Source organism: Chiloscyllium plagiosum, unplaced genomic scaffold (genome assembly GCF_037043375.1).
Source record: "Chiloscyllium plagiosum isolate Xiang-an unplaced genomic scaffold, Cpla_swu_hap1 HiC_scaffold_6, whole genome shotgun sequence".
Taxonomy (NCBI): Eukaryota; Metazoa; Chordata; class Chondrichthyes; order Orectolobiformes; family Hemiscylliidae; genus Chiloscyllium; species Chiloscyllium plagiosum.
This window is the reverse complement of record NW_028270144.1, coordinates 35,229,625-35,250,351: the sequence shown is the minus strand read 5'-3', so window position 1 is coordinate 35,250,351 and position 20,727 is coordinate 35,229,625.

Below are 20,727 nucleotides of genomic sequence, written 5' to 3'. Positions count from 1 at the left end.
CCTAACTGGGTGGGTGGAGGCATTTCCAATGTCCTCAGCTACCTCGAAGGGAGTAGTGAAAACTCTTCTAGAACATATAATTCCTCGATATGGAGTGGTGGAAAGTATAGATTCAGACCAAGGTAGCCATTTTACCTCTAAGATCCTGCAAGATGTAATGGTGGGATGAGAGATCTCTTGAGAATTCCACACTCCTTGGCACCCGCCTTCCTCTGGACGGGTGGAACGAATGAATCAAACCTTAAAGAAGCAATTGTCTAAGCAAGTCCTAGAGACTCGATTACCACGGACAAAATGTTTACCTATCGCGTTGCTACGCATTAGGACTATGCATGGACGTGATATAGGCCTCTCTCCTTATGAGATGATGTTTGGATTACCTTTTTTGGGTGGAAGAGGGGAATTATCAACTGTAGAGTTCAATTATAAGTTTTTAAAGAACAATACTGTGGCGCTCGGCTCTTCTTTGTCTGTCCTTAGGAAGAAGGGTCTGTTGACCCAGACACCTCCACTTGAGTTCGCCGTACATCGAATACAACCGGGTGATTGGGTCCTGATAAAGACCTGGAAAGATACCAAACTGCACCCAAGCTGAGTGGGACCGTTCCTAACCCTCCTGACTACTGAAACAACCGTCCGAATGGCTGAAAAAAGGTGGAGTCATCACACTCGTGTTAAGAGCCTGGTGGACGCTCCTTCCCCTCTGGCAGAGTGGCAAGCACATCCTACAGACAACCCTCTGAAAATCAAGCTGAGCAAAACGAATGGACTGAGATAAGAGACTATTAAGTATTGGTTAAAAAAACTGTATCCGAAAACAATTGTAAGTGTTGCATGGACTCACTCCTCCTTGGCATACAAAGGGTTAGGGAATAGACAGATAGGGTTGTGACCTGAAATGAGTGGTCAGCTTGAAATTGTCACGATAATATTGGCACTAGCTGCCAAGGGGGTGGGTGGGGGAAATCATTTTACTGCTTTATGTCAGAATTATGTTAAATTAAAGGGGCATACTGACTGTTGGGTATGTGCGGAGATACCACACCATGGGGAATCCGGAATTCCTCTCACAGTAATACCACTTACCAAAGAAGAAGTGTACGATGTACAAAAATTTGACTCAGGCTGAAATGATACAACTTGGAGATTTGAAAGGAGTAATTATAACTTTGTGGGATGGTTCCCTTGACCAGCCCCGAAAACTCTGGGTGCTATCGATGGCCATAGAGTTTCCCCACTGAAAGGAGCAGTAAATACCGCTTGTTTCTGTAATCAGAATAATACCGCACCCTTCCGATTAGGAAAATCATTTTGTGTCCACACCAGCCAAGCTAATCCCACAACCATTCCCCAAGCATTGAATGAGACATATTGGGTGTGTGGCTTAAAGGCCTACCCATTTATCCCCGCGAAAAGTACGTTTGGAGTGGAGGATGTAATGGGAATGGGTGCTGGGACCATCCAGTTCAGACACTACCTCAAAACCAGAAAGGCTGGAGTGGCTGCTGCTACCTTACCTATATAATTCCCTACTTGAGGCTGTTAAAGAGAGCCCCAAAAATACCTCGGAATAAACAAGGAGGAAGGCGAGTAACCCGGAAAGTACCTATGGGACCGCTCAAGCAGGAGTAGAAATACAAAAGTTGGCGGCTTCCCTGGAAGAGTTGGCCAACAATACTGCTGATGCTTTGTCCGAAACCCAATCCCAAGTAGCAGCCATAATGACCGAAATGGTTGCCACTAGGCTAATGACCCTTCAGAACAGGGTGGCTCTGGATTATATTCTAGCAGAGAAGGGTGGTACCTGTGCACTAATTGGAGAGGAATGTTGTACATACATACCTTAGGTCTCCTCTAACATTACTGATATCTTCAAACATGTGCGAGACAAAATCGCCAAGATAAGGGAGGCCGGTAATCAGTACCGGAACGAAAACGGATGGGAATGAGGGAATTGGGGATTGACTGGTTGGGGAAGGTGGTTAGTCAATCTAGCTATCTATGGGTTATTGATATTAGTGGGTCTGGTGGCAGGGTTCAATGTCCTAAAATGGGTAATGAGCTGACTGATGACATCCCTTGGGGAAGGAACCCAAATAAATCATCAGATGCTTTTACAATCAGCAGGTGATATGCAACAAAGAGAAAGTCAAAGAATACCTCTAGAGTTCGAGGGACGAACAACACAAATGGAAAATGTAAGATTGTGAACCTCATCGCCAAAAGGCGTAAGAGGGCAGAACATAAGAAAATGGAATTAAAAGAGACTTAATAAGTGCAGAAACAACAGTTAGAGAAAAAGAAAAAGGGGGAATTGTGGGAGATTAGAAAAGTTGTTTTTGCAGGTGGGGGAGGGGTGTAGCGGGGGAAGGGAAGGGAAATGTTATACAAACGGTCGCGGAATTCTTGTAGCATGTAGCACGTAGCATACTTAAGGCTAAGACTTTAATGAATATAGAGGGTCTTTTAAAGAACATAGTTTTAAGCTAGGAAATAACTTTAAAGTGTTGTAGTTGACCACAAAAAGAAGCAGCAGGGGCATTTCACAATAAAGCTTATAGTATGATAAGAGAAACTGGATAAAAGAACAAGCTGTAACAAACAAGGAACAAAGAATGCAGACAAGGACAGCAGGATGGCCAGATAAGAAAATAACTAACAAGTGAGGCAATCGGCTTATGATAGGATGGGAAAAGGGAAGAGTGATTCCGCAACTTGTAAACTGAATAAGAAAGCTAACATGCTCTGTTTTGGCGCGCATTTCTGCTTGATTGCAGAAGTGTCCGGTCCTTGCAAGGCTGAAATAAATTGTTCTTGTTTCCAAGGCTTTGTCTCAGGCTGATTGATTTGTGAGTGAGTTCTGTTTCTCACACTAGTTCTAATTACCTGTTCGAATATAGCAACATTCCATAAACACACAATTGGCAAAGCCAAATTCAATAAAATAGCTTTGTCACATGCAATTCTAGCAACAGGAAGAGAACCCCACCTTTTATTTGTAACAGAGAGAGGAATAAAAGCTTCCACATCCAGCTTCAAGACTCCAGCTCTGCAGAAAGGTAAAGTAAAAATCCTGCTTGTGTGGGAGATTGACACCTTCCCCCCCACCCCACCCCCCCGTCCCTGCCACCATTCATGCTTCTTCCATTGCACCAAATTTATGTTAAAGGGAACAAAGTCTCACAAGCTGTTTATTGGTTTTGAGCAGTCTGTTCAGTAACTCTGACTCAACCTTTCTTCACAAAAAAAAATTAGGACAAAATGCAACTCTTAAAGCCATAGTATCATCACAGAATGCATGCAGCATTGTGCCCACAAAGGCACTTAGCATCTCTTTCATTTACACAGGATCTATGAGGGTCAGCTTCTTGGACCCATCAGTGCAGCAGTGCGTATTGCTTCAGGTAGTCACTAATTTGTGCTCCTGATGAAGAATGATCTGATGTCATTTGGAGCAGTAAGCAACTAGTTTCCCGTGGTAGTGCAAGTGACTGTTATACAGTCATAGTGTCAAACAGCCATACGCACGGAAACAGATCTTTCAATTCAACTCAGCCTGACCTCTCCGCTTCCCCTCCCCCACCCCCCGCACCTCTCCGGCCTATCACCCTCACCCAAATTCCCTCCCCCCTACCCTTTATCTCAGCCCACTTGGCACACCAGCCTCATTCCTGAAGAAGGGCTTATGCCCAAAACGTTGATTCTCCTGCTCCTCAGATGCTGCCTGGCCTGCTGTGTTTTACCAGCACTACATTTTTCAACCCATATCCCTCTAAACCCTTCTTATTCATGTGCACATCCAGATGCCTTTTAAACGTTGTAATTGTGTCAACCACCAACACTTCTTCTGGCAGCTCAGTCTGTACATACACCATTTTGTACATTGAAAAAATTGTCCTTTTGTTCCATTTTTAATCTTTCCCCTCTCACCTTAAACTTACATCGTTCAGTTTTGGACTCCTGTACCCGGAGGAAAAAAAAACATTGGCTATTTTCCCGATCTATGCCCTTCTTGATTTTATACACTTTGATAAGGTCATCCTTCAGCCTACAATACTCTAGGAAAAACACCTCAGCCTATTCAGCCTCTCCCAGTCTATTCAGCCTCAGTATAGCTCAAGCCCTCCAACCCTGCAACATCCTTGTAAATCTTTTTGGAACCCTTTCAAGTTTCATGACATCCTTCCAACAGCAGTGAGACCAGAACTGGATAATGTATGCCAAAAGTGACCTAACCAATGTCCTGTATAACTGCAACATGCCCTCTCAACTTCTGTACTCAATGCTCTGACCAATAAAGAAAAGCATGCTAAATGATGTCTTCACTATCCTATCTACATGTGTCTCTACTTTCAAGGAACTATGAACTTGCACTCCAAGGTCTCTTTGTTCAGCAACACTTTTGGGCAGCACGGTGGCACAGTGATTAGCACTGCTGCCTCACAGCACCAGAGACCCGAGTTCAATTCCCGTCTCAGGCGACTGACTGTGTGGAGTTTGCACATTCTCCCCGTATCTGCGTGGGTTTCCTCTGGGTGCTCCAGTTTCCTCCCACAGTCCAAAAATGTGCAGGTTAGGTGAATTGGCCATGTTAAATTGCCTGTCGTGTTAGATGAAGGGATAAATGTTGGGGAATGGGTCTGGGTGGGTTGCGCTTTGGTGGGTCGGTGTGAACTTGTTGGGCTGAAGGGCCTGTTTCCACACTGTAAGTAATCTAATCTAATCTAAAACTCCCCAGGATCTTACCATTAAGTGTACAAATCCTACCCTGATTCACCTTTCCAAAATACAGCACCTCACATTGTTGGCTGAAACTGTTCATTCCAGCTTATCTGGAGACATCTATTGGTTTTAGGTTTGACACAGATGTCCAAAACATTATAGGTTTTGCCTCCATGATCAGTTATCCTTACGTTCAGGGTGTCATCAATTGTGCTTATGTGATCAAGCCTCCTATGGACTGTCGATTTGTTATTAAAGGCTTCCACTCATCCAATATTCTGCTGGTATTCTGGGTATGTGGTGCTGGAGAATCTTACAGGTGTGTGCAGAGTTTCCAGAGACTGACCTTGATGTCTTTATCCTCTGCACAGCTTCAGCAAAGGTCTCCTGGGTGACAAGCGTTATAGTCTAAAGAGCTGTCTACTGACACCAATGTATTGTCAAAATAGACTCAAGATAGTTTTAATAAGTATCTTCTATCTACCAGACCACAATAGAATAAATCGATGCCTTACTCAAACTGGGTGTCTAAAGTACTCTGATGGGTAGTCTTCAGTAGAAACTGGTAAAAGTATCACACTAAGTTAAGATGTGCTAAGCATTGCACAGTCTGGAACTCCAAACAGAATTGGAGCTTATACTGGAGTATGTGGGCATCGTCAGACAAAAATATATTTGTGAGAAATGAATATTCCAAGGTGGTAATGCTGTATGCTGGCATTGGCATGCATGCCAGAGAAACCTACAACACACTCATCCAAACAACTGAGGGCATGAACCATTATAGCCCTCATTCTCAGCCATTGCCCTAGTACATGTATTGCATACTCACATAACATTCTCTTCCTGCACATAAAGGTCTCCACAACACACAACCCACGATATTCGTTAGCTCAACCATCACAGAAACGGCCACCATCAATATCATGGGAGTTACCATTGAGCAGAAGTTTAACTGGCGCATCCATATAAATACAATGGGTCCAGGAGACTGGAAATTCTACAGCAAGTAACTCATCAAAATCCTGTCTTCAAGCACAAGTCAAGAGTTTGATGGAATCATCTTCACTTGCTTGAATGAGTGCAGCTTCAGCAACACTCAAGAAGCTTGACACCATTCAGAACAAAGTAGCCTGTTTAATTAGCATGCCACTCACTGCCTTCAATGTGCTCTTCCTTAAACACTGGTGCACATTTTGAGCAGTGTGTGCTTTTCATAAGATGCTTCAAAGTAATTCAACAAACTGACAGAAGCTTTAACAGAAGCATTAAACCTGTAAGAACAAGGGGAAGCAGCACAATGAAGTACATCCATCTGTAAGTTCTCCTCTAAGTTACACACCACCTTGATGTGGATATATATCAGTATTCCTTCAATGGCTGGGTTGAGGACCATAGTGGATTCACATACAGGTGGGCTGCAGCAAGTCAAGAGAACAATTATGGATGGACAGTAAATGCAGCCTTGTTGACAACAAGGAGGCGAGAAGGACACAGCAAGCCAGGCAGCATCAGGAGGTGGAGAAGTCAAAGTTTCAGGTATAACCCATCTTCAGGACTGAACATGTCAACTTCTCCACCTCCTGATGCCTGCCTGGATTGCTGTGCTCTTCCAGCCTCCTGACTATTTACCTTGGATTCCAAAATCTGCAGTTTCTTTGTCTCTAACCTAGTAAAAGCAGCCCTGTCAGTGATGCTCACATCACAGGAATTAATAAAACAAATAGTCACTTTGGTGGTTTCTTCGGGATTTTGCACATGTTGTTATACGTTTTGTGCTCTCCTGTCCTGCAATGTCAAAGTAAATTGATTAAGGATCATTACTAGATCACTATTGATACTTATGCAAAACATTTTACTGAGGGACATTGAATATGAGGTCAGGTCAGAAAACTAAGGAAGAATGTGATTGGATGGAAGTTATACAGGCATTCTGCAATCTGGACAGATATTCTGAAGTGTGATTGCAAATGGAGAGTTTCAAAGATTCCTGTGCTGGCAAATGGTACAATGATGTGTACTTAGGTGCCTGCAATCTGCCTCTTAAGTGCCACTCAGCTTCCCAGGTACCAACAGATTCAAGAACAGCTTCTTCCCTAGAAGTCACCGTCAAATTTTAAGTTTATTGTTAATCTCACTTTTTGTGCACCTTCTTTGCAACCGTAACATTTTCATCACTCTGTTCTATTACCCAATGCACTTTATATGGTATGATCTGCCTGTACTGCACACAAAACAAAACTTTTCACTGTCCTAAGGTACATGTGACACTAATAAATCAAATCAAAATCAAATCAAAAAATTCCAACTGTTAACCTGCTCCTCAACCATCAACCAATCCTGTTTGGTGAGGCTAGCTGTAGTGCGACGATCATCATCTGGAAACATTATGGATCTTTATTCCCTCACAGCTTCTACCATGAACTCAAGGGTCTCATCCACAAAGTGGGAGTCTGCCCTTTCCATTTTGATACCCATTTCCATCTTTCATTTGTTTCTGCAGCTTTGCTGTCCCATACATCCAGTTCTCCTACTCTGCGTAGTGCTGATGCCTTTTTAACACTGTGGTCTCAGTCAGGATTTACCAGCTCCCTCTGCCCATAACAAAGACAGAGATGCTCTCTGAATTCCCTGTCCCACATTAAAAAAAAACACATTCAGTAGCAGGGTACTGACAGCCTTGGATGTACCTGTACTGCAGTAACCACGGCAAACATTAGATCAGCCTTCTTGAGAGTGAACCCATGGAAGGCAATGGTCTGGATAGAGTACCTGACCATGCACTCAGATCCTGTGTGGACCAGCTGGCAGGAGTATTTGCAGACATCTTTAACCAGTCCTTACTACAATATGAGGTTCCCACCTGCTTCAAGAAGACCACCGTCATCCTAGGTGCCAAAGTAAAATCAGGCAACGTGCCTTAATGCCTACTGGCCAGTGGCTCTTTAATCCATCATTATGAAGTCATTGAAAGGTTAATAATGGCATCAACTCCATCCTCCAAGATTTCCTATTTCCAGTACAATTCTCCTACTGCCACAATAGGTTGACAGCAGACGCCATCTCCCAGCCCTAAACTTATTCTTGGAACATCTGGATAACAAGAACACTTTTGTCAGATTCCCATTTAGTGATTTTAGCTCTAACTCCAACACCATAATTTCAACCAAATCCATCTCCAAGCTCCAAGACCTAGGACTCTGTTCTGTAAGTGGATCCTTGACTTCCTGACCGATAGACTGCAATCAGTAAGGATAGACGACAGCACCTCCTCCATAATAATTCTCAATACTGGTGTCCCCCAGTCTGTGTACTAAGCCTCTGACTAAACTACTTATACACTCACAACTGTGTGGACAAATTCAGCTGTGACTCCATTTACAAATTTGCTGATGACATCACTGCAGTGGGTTAGATCTCAAAAATGAAGAGACATAGTGCAGGAAAGAGAGAACTTATCAGCATGGTGTAAAGACAACAATCATTCGCTCAATGCCAGCAAAATGAAGAGTTGGTCATCGACTTCAGGAAGTGAAGTGGAGGCCATGCCCATCTATGTATCAATGGTGCTGAGGTGGAGGTGGTTGAGAGCTTCAGGTTCCCAGGAGTAAATATCACCAACAATCTGTCTTGTTCCATCCACGTGGACACTACCATCAGGAAAGCACACCAACACCTCTATTTCCTCAGAATCTGAGGAAATTCAATGTGTCCATAATGAATCTTACCAATTTTTATAGATGCACCATAGAAAACATCCTATCCCAATGCATCACAACTTCATACAACAACTGCTCTGCCAAAGAGCGGATGTAGTGAAACTTGAAAGGGTTCAGAAAAGATTTACAATGATGTTGCCAGGATTGGAGGATCTGAGCTACAGGGAGAGGCTGAACAGGCTGGGGCTGTTTTCCCTGGAGCGTCGGAGGCTGAGGGGTGACCTTATACAGGCTTACAAAATTATGAGGGGCATGGATAGGATAACTAGACAAAGTCTTTTCCCTGTTGTCGGGGAATCCAGAACTAGAGGGCATAGGTTTAGGGTGAGAGGGGAAAGATATAAAAGAGACCTAAGGGGCATCTTTTTCACGCAGAGGATGGTACGTGTATGGAATGAGCTGCCAGAGGAAGTGGTGGTGGCTGGTACAATTGCAACATTTAAGAGGCATTTGGATGGGTATATGAATAGGAAGGGTTTGGAAGGATAGGGGCCGGGTACTAGCAGGTGGGACTAGATTGGGTTGGGATATCTGGTTGGCATGGACGGGTTGGTCTGAAGGGCCTGTTTCCATGCTGCACATCTCTATGACTCTATGACTGCAAGAAATTATGGAGAGTTGTGAATGCAGCCCAGTACATCATGAAAACCAGCCTTCCTTCCATTGACTCCATCTACACTTCCCATTGCCTCAGGAAAGCAGCCAACATAATCAATGGTCCCTCCCACACTGGTTAAAATCTCTTCCATCTTCTTCCATTGAGCACAAAATGCAATTGTTTGAAAAGACAATACCCACAGATTCAAGAACAGTTTCTTCCCCGCTGTTACCGGACTTAATGAATGCACCTCTCATATAAAATAATTGATCTTTCTCGACCTCCTCTGTAGCTGTCACACTATATTCTTCATTCTGTTCTATTACTCTGATGTATTTACACACGGTATGATTTGTCTGGTAAGCACGCAAAATGATACTTTTCACTGTATCTCAGTATATGTCACAATAATAAATCAAATCAAATCAAAAATACTTCATCATTTTCTAAGTCGATAAGATTCTAGTCTATATGCGAATGAACACTGTCAGTTGACACAAGAATTTTTCCAGGATTACTGTCGATGACCCTGCACCTGTGTGAAGTTCGCAAGAATTTCAACTGAGTTCCCAATCTTTCTGGAGAAAGTGAGGTCTGCAGATGCTGGAGATCAGAGCTGGAAATGTGTTGCTGGAAAAGCGCAGCAGGTCAGGCAGCATCCAGTGAACAGGAGAATCGACGTTTCGGGCATAAGCCCTTCTTCAGGAATGAGGAAAGTTTGTCCAGCAGGCTAAGATAAAAGGTAGGGAGGAGGGACTTGGGGGAGGGGCGTCGGAAATGTGATAGGTGGAAAGAGGTCAAGGTGAGGGTGATAGGTCAGACTGGGGTGGGGGCGGAGAGGTCGGGAAGAAGATCTCAGGTTAGGAAGGCGGTGCTGAATTTGATGGATTTGACTGAGACAGGGTGGGGGGAGGGGAAATGAGGAAACTGGTGAAATCCGAGTTCATCCCTTGTGGTTGGAGGGTTCCTAGCCGGAAGATGAGGCGTTCTTCCTCCAACCGTTGTTTTGTTGTGGCCTGACGATGGAGGAGTCCAAAGACCTGCATATCCTTGGTGGAGTGGGAGGGGGAATTGAAATGTTGAGCTACCACGTACCATCCTCCGCCCTTGAACCCCGCCCCTCCAACCGCCACCAGGACAGAACCCCACTGGTCCTCACCTACCACCCCACCAATCTCCATGTACAGCGCTTCATCCACCGTCATTTCCGCTACCTCCAAACGGACCCCACCACCAAGGATATATTTCCCTCCCCTCCCCTATCAGCATTCCGTAAAGACCACTCCCTCCGTGACTCCCTCGTCAGATCCACACCCCCCACCAACCCAACCTCCACTCCCGGCACCTTCCCCTGCAACCGCAGGAGGTGCAAGACTTGCGCCCACACTTCCCCCCTCACCTCCCTCCAAGGCCCCAAAGGAAACTTCCATATCCGCCACAGATTCACCTGCACCTCCACACATATCATCTATTGCATCCTCTGCACCCGATGTGGCCTCCTCTATATTGGGGAGACAGGCCGGCTACTTGCGGAGCGTTTCAGAGAACACCTCTGGGACACCCGGACCAACCAACCCAACCACCCTGTAGCTCAACATTAATCCATCAAATTACATGATAACCAATTAAAGGCAGAGTAAGTGGCACCCATTGTCATGTGACAGTATAAGCCTTCAAAGTGTAGCCAGTTAATTCTTATCAAAGATACTGTTGCAAAATCTTTCATACCCGTGGGTAAGTTGGAACTGAGTATTTAATTCTCCCTATCTCACATCAATTGTTTCAGATTCCTCAACTGCCTCTATACTTGCTTACCTTCTTTTTGGTAAGTTTCAAGAAACCAAGGGAACTCTGTGATTAAACTCGGAGATGAGTTGATTTATTAATGTGACTGAGTGATTTAACATCTGCCTCTCCCAAGTGGGGTTCATTCATGCAGGTGAACATGTCCAGTTTTTGCTGAAGTTTGCAGTTTCGAGCTGGCTTGCCTTTGAACTGATAACATGCCCCATTTTAACTCACACTCAAACCCAGTGGGTTGTGCACTGCCGACTGACTGATGTTGCTGCTAGGCACAGGAATGTCTAGGGAGCCACAAAGGTTCAGGGCTGGGTCATCTGAGATATAGTAGCTATTGCCTGCAGGCCATATTCCAGCACATCTCTGTCACTGCTTCCCCCTTGTGAAGTACATTTTGTAACAGCAAGCTTCCTCTGACTTCGTCTCACTTCAGAGTGCATTGCACAGAAACAGCCAAATATAAGATAACAGCCTCTGATTCAATTGAACCTACACCCTTTCTTCATTTTCTTCACCATCCTCCAAAAATCAGAGCTTGCAACAAGGAGAGCAATTACAGTTCTTAACTGCAACAATATTCCTCCTCAAACCTTGCAAAAAAAAAGCAACATAAATATTATTAACGCAGCTGTCAAAATTCCAGATAACGTCCACAATTAGACAATAGGTCTGGAAGGACTGTAGTAAGTTTGCCTTGTAAAACCTGCCTAAAGCCAGCAATATATGCAGCTGACAGTTTTGACTATTTTATGCGAGCAAGCTGAGCACATAGCATATTCGCTGTGAGAAATGTGGTAATTGTATGAATATTCCTTAGACTTTACTTCACTATTCAAAATCAAGCTCTCACACATTTCATGTACCATAGGGTAGCCCAATGGGCTGAGTCAGTCAAATGTGCTGAGCATCAGTGGCACAGCAGCTCAGTGGTTAGCACTGCTCCCTCACAGCATCAGGGACCCGGGTTTGATTCCAGCCTTGGACAACTGTCTGTGTGAAGTTTGCACGTTCTCCTCTTGTCTTTGTGGGTTTTCTCTGGGTGCTCCGGTTTCCTCCCACAGTCCAAAGATGTGCGGGTTATGGGAATTGGCCATGTTAAATTGCTTAGGGGTGTGTAGGTTAGGTGCATTAGTCAGGGGTAAATACTAGGGCAGGGGAATGGGTCTTGGTGGGTTACACTTTGGAGGGTCGGTGTGGACTTGTTGGGCCAAAGGGCCTGTTTCCACACTGTAGGGATTTTATGATGAAAAAGGATCAAAATTTGCTTATGTTCATATCTACATCCATCGCCTCACACCATGCCCTTCAGTGTCAATTTTTGTTTTATTTTCTAACATTGATATTTTTGCATCCTTGACTGTTGTGGGTTTTTAACCAGAAACATAATTGTGTCAATCTTTTCAGATAGTTGTGTGATTTTCCTTTGTTTACTTCCTTCAATTTTCCTGGTGGCACTGATGCAGATTATATTGCTATAATTATGGAGCTATCTGGTCTCAGAGGTTTAGATATAAAGAAGTTGTTAATACTTTGTGAGGCCACTCAATTCTTTTTCTGCAAACATTAAACTCCTACAATTTTGGAGCTAGTTTCTGCTTTTCCATTTGCATGATATAAATCACACTCGTTAGAAAGTTCAAGTGGTTTATTTCTAGCTGTTGAAGTAGGAAATTTACATAATTACATTTAATTTACCATCAGAAAATAATCATCCTTTCAGAATGCTGAAAAAGCACTTTTTGAACCTCTAATGGAAGTGATCCTATTCATCCATGACTTTCTGCAGAATGTTGAATATATCTGTAATGATTGTGTCCATTGGAGCAGAGGTAGCAGACTGGTGTAGGTTAAAATTATTGTTTTCCAACATCTCCATGCCAGGGGATCAAAACATCTTGCTATTTCTGATCAGATACTCAACGAAGGTCCGAACTGCCTATTCAGGTAGATGTCTACGGTTCCCAGAAATGTTTTAAAGAACCCAGGCTTTTTTAATGCCCTGGTCAGCAGTCATGCTTTATCTAACACCTTCTTCTCTATTATATCGCTGTTTGTGGCACTTCATGGGTGCTCAAATTGGCTACCATATTTACTTACAGATAACCCTTTCAGAAAAATAATTAATTGACCATAAGAACATAAGACATAGGAGCAGAATTAGGCCAGTTGGCCCATCGAGTTTGCTTGGTCATTCAATCATGGCTGATCTGTTTCTCAATTACATCCTCCTGCCTTCTACCCATAACCTTTGATCTCCTTGCCAATCTATTTATCTTTGCCTTTAGTACAGTCAATGACTTGGCCTCCACAGCCTTTGGGGTCAATGAGTTCCATAGAATAACTTCCCTCAGGCTGAAGAAATTCCTCCTCATTCTCAGCTCTAAAACGTTGTCTCTTCACTCCGAGGCTGTGCTCTCAGATTCAGGCCTCTCCTATTCGTGGAAGCATCTTCTCCATGTCCACTGTATCCAGGCCTGTCAGTATTCTATAAGTTTCAATCAGATAACCTTCGTCCTTCTAAACTCTATCAAATACAGACTCAGAGTTCACAGCCACACTTCATATGAAAAGCTCCTCCTCCTCGCAATCATTCTCGTAAACGTCCTCTGGAATTATTCCAAGGCCAGCACATCCTTCCTTAGATATGGGGCCCAAAACTGTGCAAACTATACCACATGCAGTCTGACCAGAGCCTTACACAGACTCAGTAGTACATCACTGCTCTTATAGTCTAGTTGTCTTGAAATGATTATTAACATTGCATTTTCTTTCCTAAATGCCAACTGCACCTGTATGTTAATCTTAAGAGAATCCTGAACTAGGACTCCCAAGTACCTTTGCACTTCACATGTCTAAAGTGTTTCCTCACAGCCTCTGCCTGTATTATTACTACCAAAATGCATAACATCACACTTTCCCACATTGTATTTCTGTCATTTTTTTTGCTCACTGTCCTAGCCTGTCAAGTCTTTCTACAGCCTATCCATCTCATCAACACTACCTGTCCCTCTCCTATCTTTGTGTCATGTGAAAACAATGCCCTCAGTTCCTTTGTCCAGATCGTTAATGTATATTGTGAATAGTTACGGTCCCAACATGACCCTTGCAAAATTCCATGAGTCATCAGCTGCTATCCTGTGTCTTACCCATAACACATGCTCTTATCTTATTAAGCAACATCCTGGGCAGCACCTTGCTATAGGTGTTCTGGAAATCCAAATAGATCATACCCACTGGCTCTCCCTTGTCTTACCTGCTCACTGCCTCCTCAAAGGATTCTAATAGGCTTGTCAGGCATGACCTCTCTGCGGTGAAGCTGTGCTGAATCAATCCTTTTTTACCATGCATTTCCAACTACTCCACAATCTCATTTTTATTAATGGACTCTAAAATCTTACCAATTCTGAGGTCAGGCTAAACCAGCATATAATTTCCCATTTTCTGCCTCCCTCCCTTCTTAAATAGAGGTGTTTCATTAACCATTTTCCAGTCCTCTAGCACCATTCCTGACTTCAATGATTCTGGAAAGATCCCCACCAATGTCTCGATAATATTCTCAGCCATATCTTTTAGAACTCTGGAATGTAGTCCAGGTGATATATTCACATTTAGACTTTTCAGCTTCCTTACAATCTTTAATGATGGCCATTACACTCACCTCTGCCCCCTTACTCCATGGTATGTTGCTGGTGTCTTCCATCATTAAGACTGATGTGAAGAATCTATTCCATTCCTCTGTTGTTACTTTGTTCATCATTACTACTTCACCAGCCTCCAGTGGTTCAATGTCCACTCTTATCATTCTCTTACCTTTTAGCTATCTAAAAGTCTCTTGCAATCTTCTTTTATATTACTAGCTAGCTTCCAAACATATTTCATCTTCTCCTGCCCTATTGCTTTTTATTAGGATGCTGGTTTTTAAAGGCTTCCCACTAACCATCACCACATTGCATGTTTTTTACCTTTTGTGCTGTACCTGACTTTCCTTGTCAGCTTTGTCTTCCCCTTAGTATGTTTCTTCTTCCTGGAAATGAATTTATGCTGCGCTTCCTGAATTACCCCCAGAAACTCCTGCCATTGTTGTTCTACCATCTTCCCAACTAGCTTCACCTGCCAATCAATGTGACAAGCTCCTCCCACAAATTCCCCCTTTTGCTTTGATGGAATCTAAACCCAGGTCTCCAAAGCAAACCAGAATTTCTAGGGCAGCCACAGAATCCCTGCCATCGCCTCCCTTATCTATATTAACACTAAAACTTCGGATGAGTTGGAGGTGGGAGTATTCCATAAGTCTATCATTGTAATTTTCTTTCTCTTTCTTTCTTCGATAATTATCTGAAGAAATGGAGGCTCTAATAATTAGGATAAAGTAGACATCAGGATGTCAGAGTTGGAAATTACTTGAAAAATTCAAAATCACATAACATCAAGTTATAGTCCAACAGGTTTATTTGGAAGCACTAGCTTTCAGAGCACTGCTCCTTCTTCAGGTAGCTGTGGAGGAGGACCATAAGACACAGAATGTTTTGCAAAAGATTACAGTGTCATGCAACTGACATGATATATTGAACAAACCTAGATTGCTGTTAAGTCTTTTATCTTTTAGAATGGGTTGAAATTTTCAGTTCATTAATATGTAAATCCCAAAACTTCTTTAAGTCACATTCGTGAAATAACTTAAGGTTAAAAAAAAAAGGTGACATGTCAGCTCAGACAATACATTAAAGGTGCAAGGTTAGAGTCTGTCTGTATCCCAGTCTTGAGTCAGACTGGTTCTATTTCCAAAGTAGAAATTTATAAAATATTACATGGATTGACTGCCTGCATTGACTGTCTGCAGATTGGGAAATTGGGAAACAAATTTGTAATGAGATCTCAGCTATCTGTAAGAATAATAGGGTGGTTATGGTAGGGGATGTTAACTTTCCAAACATAGACTGGGATTGCCATAATGTTAAGGGTTTAGATGGAGAGGAATTTGTTAAGTGTGTACAAGATAATTTTCTGATTCTGTTTGTGGATGTGCCTACTTGACCTACTCTTGGGAAATAAGGCAGGGCAGGTGACTGAGGTGTCAGTGGGGGAGTGCTTTGGGGCCAGCGACAATAATTCTATTTGATTTAAAATAGTGATGGAAAAGGATAGACCAGATCTAAAAGTTGAAATTCTAAATTGGAGAAAGGCCAATTTTGATGGTATTAGGCAAGAACTTGCTAAAGCTGATTTGGGACAGATGTTCGCAAGCAAGGGGATGGCTGGAAAATGGGAAGCCTTCAGAAATGAGATAACGAGAATCCAGAGAAAGTATATTCCTGTTTGGGTGAAAGGAAAGGCTAGTAGGTACAGGGAATGCTGGATGACTAAGTAAATTGAGGGGTTAGTTAAGAAAACAAAGGAAGCACATGAAAGGTATAGACAGGATAGAAGGAGTGAATCCTTAGAAGAGTATGAAGGCAGTAGGAGTATACTTAAGAGGGAAACCAGGAGGGCAAAAAGGGGACATGAGATAGCTTTGGCAAATAGAATTAAGGAGAATCCAAAGGGTTTTTACAAATATCTTAAAGACAAAAGGGTAAGGGCCCCTCAAAGATCAGCAAGGCAGCCTTTGTGTGGAGCCACAGAAAAAGGGGGTGATACTAAACAAGTATTTTGCATCAGTATTTACTGTGGAAAAGGACATGGAAGATATAGAATGTAGGGAAATAGATGGTGACATCTTGAAAAATGTCCGTATTACAGAGGAGGAAGTGCTGGATGTCTTGAAATGCATAAAGGTGGATAAATCCCCAGTACATAATCAGGTGTACCCTAGAACTCTGTGGGAAGCTAGGGAAGTGATTGCTGGGCCTCTTGCTGAGATATTTCTATCATTGATAGTCACAGGTGAGGTGTTGAAGACTGGAAGTTGGCTAATGTGGTGCCACTGTTTAAGAAGGGTGGTAAGGACAAGCCAGGGAACTATAGACTAGTGAGCCTGATGTTGGTGGCGGGCAAGATGGTGGAGAGAATCATGAGGAACAGGATGTACATGTATTTGGAAAGGCAAGGACTGATTAGTTACAGTCAACATGGCTTTGTGCATGGGAAATCATGTCTCACAAACTTGACTGAGTTTTTTGAAGAAGTAACAAAGTGGATTGATGAGGGCAGAGTGGTAGATGTGATCTATATGGACTTCAGTAAAACTTTCAACAAGGTTCCCCATGGGAGACTGGTTAGCAAGGTTAGATCTCACGGAATACAGGGAGAACTAGCCACTTGGATACAGAACTGACTCAAAGGTAGAAGACAGAGGGTGGTGGTGAAGGGTTATTTTTCAGACTGGAGGCCTGTGACCAGTGGAGTGCCACATGGATCAATGCTGGGTCCTCTACTTTTCATCATTTATATAAATGATTTGGATGAGAGCATAAGAGGTATAGTTATTAAGTTTGCAGATGACACCAAAATTGGAGGTGTAGTGGACAGTGAAGAAGATTACCTCAGATTACAACAAGATCTTGATCAGATGGGCCAATGGGCTGAGAAGTGGCAGATGGAGTTTAATTCAGATAAATGCGAGATGCTGCATTTTGGGAAAACAAATCTTAGCAGGACTTAGACACTTAATGGTAAGGCCCTTGGGAATGTTGCTGAATAAAGAGACCTTGGAGTGAAGATTCATAGCTCCTTGAAAGTGGAGTTGCAGGTCGATAGGATAATGAAGAAAGTGTTTGGTATGCTTTCCTTTATTGGTCAGAGTATTGAAGACAGGAGTTGGGAGGTCATGTTGCGCCTGTACAGGGCATTGGTTAGGCCACTGTTGAAATATTGCATGCAATTCTGGTCTCCTTCCTATTGGAACTTGAAAAGATTCAGAAAAGTTTTACAAGGATATTGCCAGGGTTGGAGGATTTGAGCTATAGGGAGAGGTCGAACAGGCTGGGGCTATTTTCCCTGAAACGTCCGAGTCTGAGAGGTGACCTTATAAAGGTTTACAAAATTATGAGGGGCATGGATAGGGTAAATAGGCAAAGTCTTTTCCCTGGTGTGGGGGAATCCAGAACTAGAGGGCATAGGTTTAGGGTGAGAGGGGAAAGATATAAAAGAGACCTAAGGGGCAACATCTTCACGCAGAGGGTGGTTCGTGTATGGAATGAGCTGCCAGAGGAAGTGGTGGAAGCTGGTACAACTGCAACATTTAAGAGGCATTTGGATGGGTATATGAATAGGAAGGGTTTGGAGGGGTATGGGCCGGGTGCTGGCAGGTGGGACTAGATTGAGTTGGGATATCTGGTCGGCATGGAAGGGTTGGACCGAAGGGTCTGTTTCCATGCTGTACATCTCTATGACTCTATGAGATTGTGCATTTTTTGAGCAAAATAGAATCCATCTGCAAATATAATTCCACAAATGCAAATTCATTGTAACCTGATGTTGGATTATTTTTAACTTTGTCCACTCAATCCAACACTGGCACCTCCGCATCACGAAAAATTCAGCAATGTCAGAGGTTTGAGAGGAGGTCCATGCCCAACTCCATGCAGGTATTAACATTTTTACTGTTTTATTTCCCACCAGAGAGGTAGTCAGTTAGAGATGACTGGTAGCAGAAGAGAACATGGGGGTCAGGATTTTACAATGGGGATCATTTAGTAACAGGAACACAATCAGGATTTGGAGGAGAGGCACTGGTCAAAAGGTGGCAGGAGGCTTTGATTGTAAAAAGGTGAAAAGCTTGGAAAAAGGCAGAGCTGGCATCCTCCTCGCAAGGAGAATGGCAACCTTGGTTGGAGAAAGTCAAAAACTTCATTGAAGGAACCATGAGGAAGATAAATGCAACTCCAGACCCACAATGATTGCTGACTGTACTCAAGTTCCTCCAAAGGCTGATCACCTATCACTCCTATGCTTGCTCATCTATATTGTTTCATGGACCTTGAATGCTTTGTTCTCAATAGACTGTTCAAATTCCTTCATGGCCTCACCATTCCACATCTTTCTTACCTATTTCATCCCTTCAATTCTCCCAGAAACCTGCATTTCTTTCCAACTCTTCACCTTCATTTGCCATCTCTGACAAATATGTCTCCAGCTGTCCAGTTCCTATGTTTGGAAATCCATTCTCTGACACTCTTTGCCTCAACACTTCTTTTAACTCTGTTATGATACTCCTTAAATACTATCCCTTTGATTAAGCTATTGTTTGTCTTTTTTGGCTCCATGTCAATTATTGTCAGTTTAAGCATGTTGGGAATGACTTACTACATTAAAGGCACTGCTGAAGTGTAATTCTTGTTATTTGAAATTTAATGCTGGACCCTTCCTCGAATAGATTTATACACAGCTCCCTGTGGCAGTTTGCCAGCAGAGACTCTTAGAAATGAAATATTTAAAAATATAATAAGTCCAGGCAGCATTAGTGTTTATCAATGACAGTGCCTGTTTGTCAAATTATCTCGGTCTTTAATAATGCAGCTACATTTAGGATGAAACATTTAGCTTAACAACATAACACTGAAATACCTTGCAGAATGCTGAGACTGTAAACTGAAGTGCTTGAATTCAGGCTGGTTAATATAAGTTTGATAAGAATCTCAGATTTTTCTATAGGTATAGGATAGTCAAAAGTACAACTGATCAAGAATGCAGGGGAAAGTTCTTTGCCCAGAGGTTAGACTGTGGATGCTTATACCATGATGTGGTTGAAATGAATGATATCGATGTATTGAAGGGATAAATGGACAAGCACATGAAGGAGATAGTGAAGAATCTGCTGACATTGGCCCCTTATAAAACCCCTCAACTGCAATTCTAACCTCAATTTCCTTCAGTTTCTGGAAAAAGGAATCATTCAGTAGATACCCACCAAAAAACCAACAACGCTGGTGCCCACGCCAAATTTAAAAGGTCACCATGCACCTGCATGAGCACTGGCATTGTGAAGCTGCCCTCATCAGTGATGGTCATTCAGTCAGAAAATGGCAGAGAAGAGGAAGATGGCAGGGAACTAGAGGGCCAGTGGACAGAGGGGTCAAAAGTGCAGGGGGTCATTACCAGAGGACTGGGCCAGATCTTGACAGACTGGTCCAATGTTGCCACCCCAGGTTTAATATGCACTGCATGATATAGAAAAGGGGTATATAAGAAGGTCAATAACCTTCACCACTCCATCAGGGTATGTCCCACACTCATCCCTCTATTACTTCACGTGTACCTTATCTTTATAACTTTGCACAGTTCCCAGAAAGATATAGGGTGCACCTGACTGTGGGTGAACCCACTCCTAATCCTGTATGTTGTCATTCCCATCCGTGTTTTCCTGTATCTTCCTCCCGTTATAAATACAGGTGTCCACTGTCACAACTGTCATCACCCTTCCTCATAACCTGCAGCCTCCAATGCTCACAAATATGTTCCCAAGTCTCCTTGCTGTGGCAGTGCCCCCAGTCTTGGCCCCACCTCCTTTCATGACTTACCGAACAGCCCGACCTAAGAAGGGTACCCTTGACTGATGCATCTCCATTTCCCTGATTACATCTCGTGCATTGGTGCCATATTTCTCGCCATAGTTGATCAGGTCCCTTGAAGATTTTGTTCACTGTTTCATTTTAAAATAGATTCACTGTTCTAGTTTATGCAAAGACCATGAGAAAGTAAGAGAAGCATAACATAAACTCCTTAATGCATAAACCAAGCTAATCAAGTGCCTTACTTTATGGAACCATGCAGAAATAAACATGCAGTAACTTGACCATTAAACAGCAGAGGGAAACATGGGGCTTGGGAGAGAACATCGGAACAGGAGTAAGCCATTCTGAGCCTGTTCTGCCATTCAGTTGGATTATGGCTGAACATCTACTTTAAGGTCTTTCCCATACTATCTGCATACCCCTTGACTTTATTAGT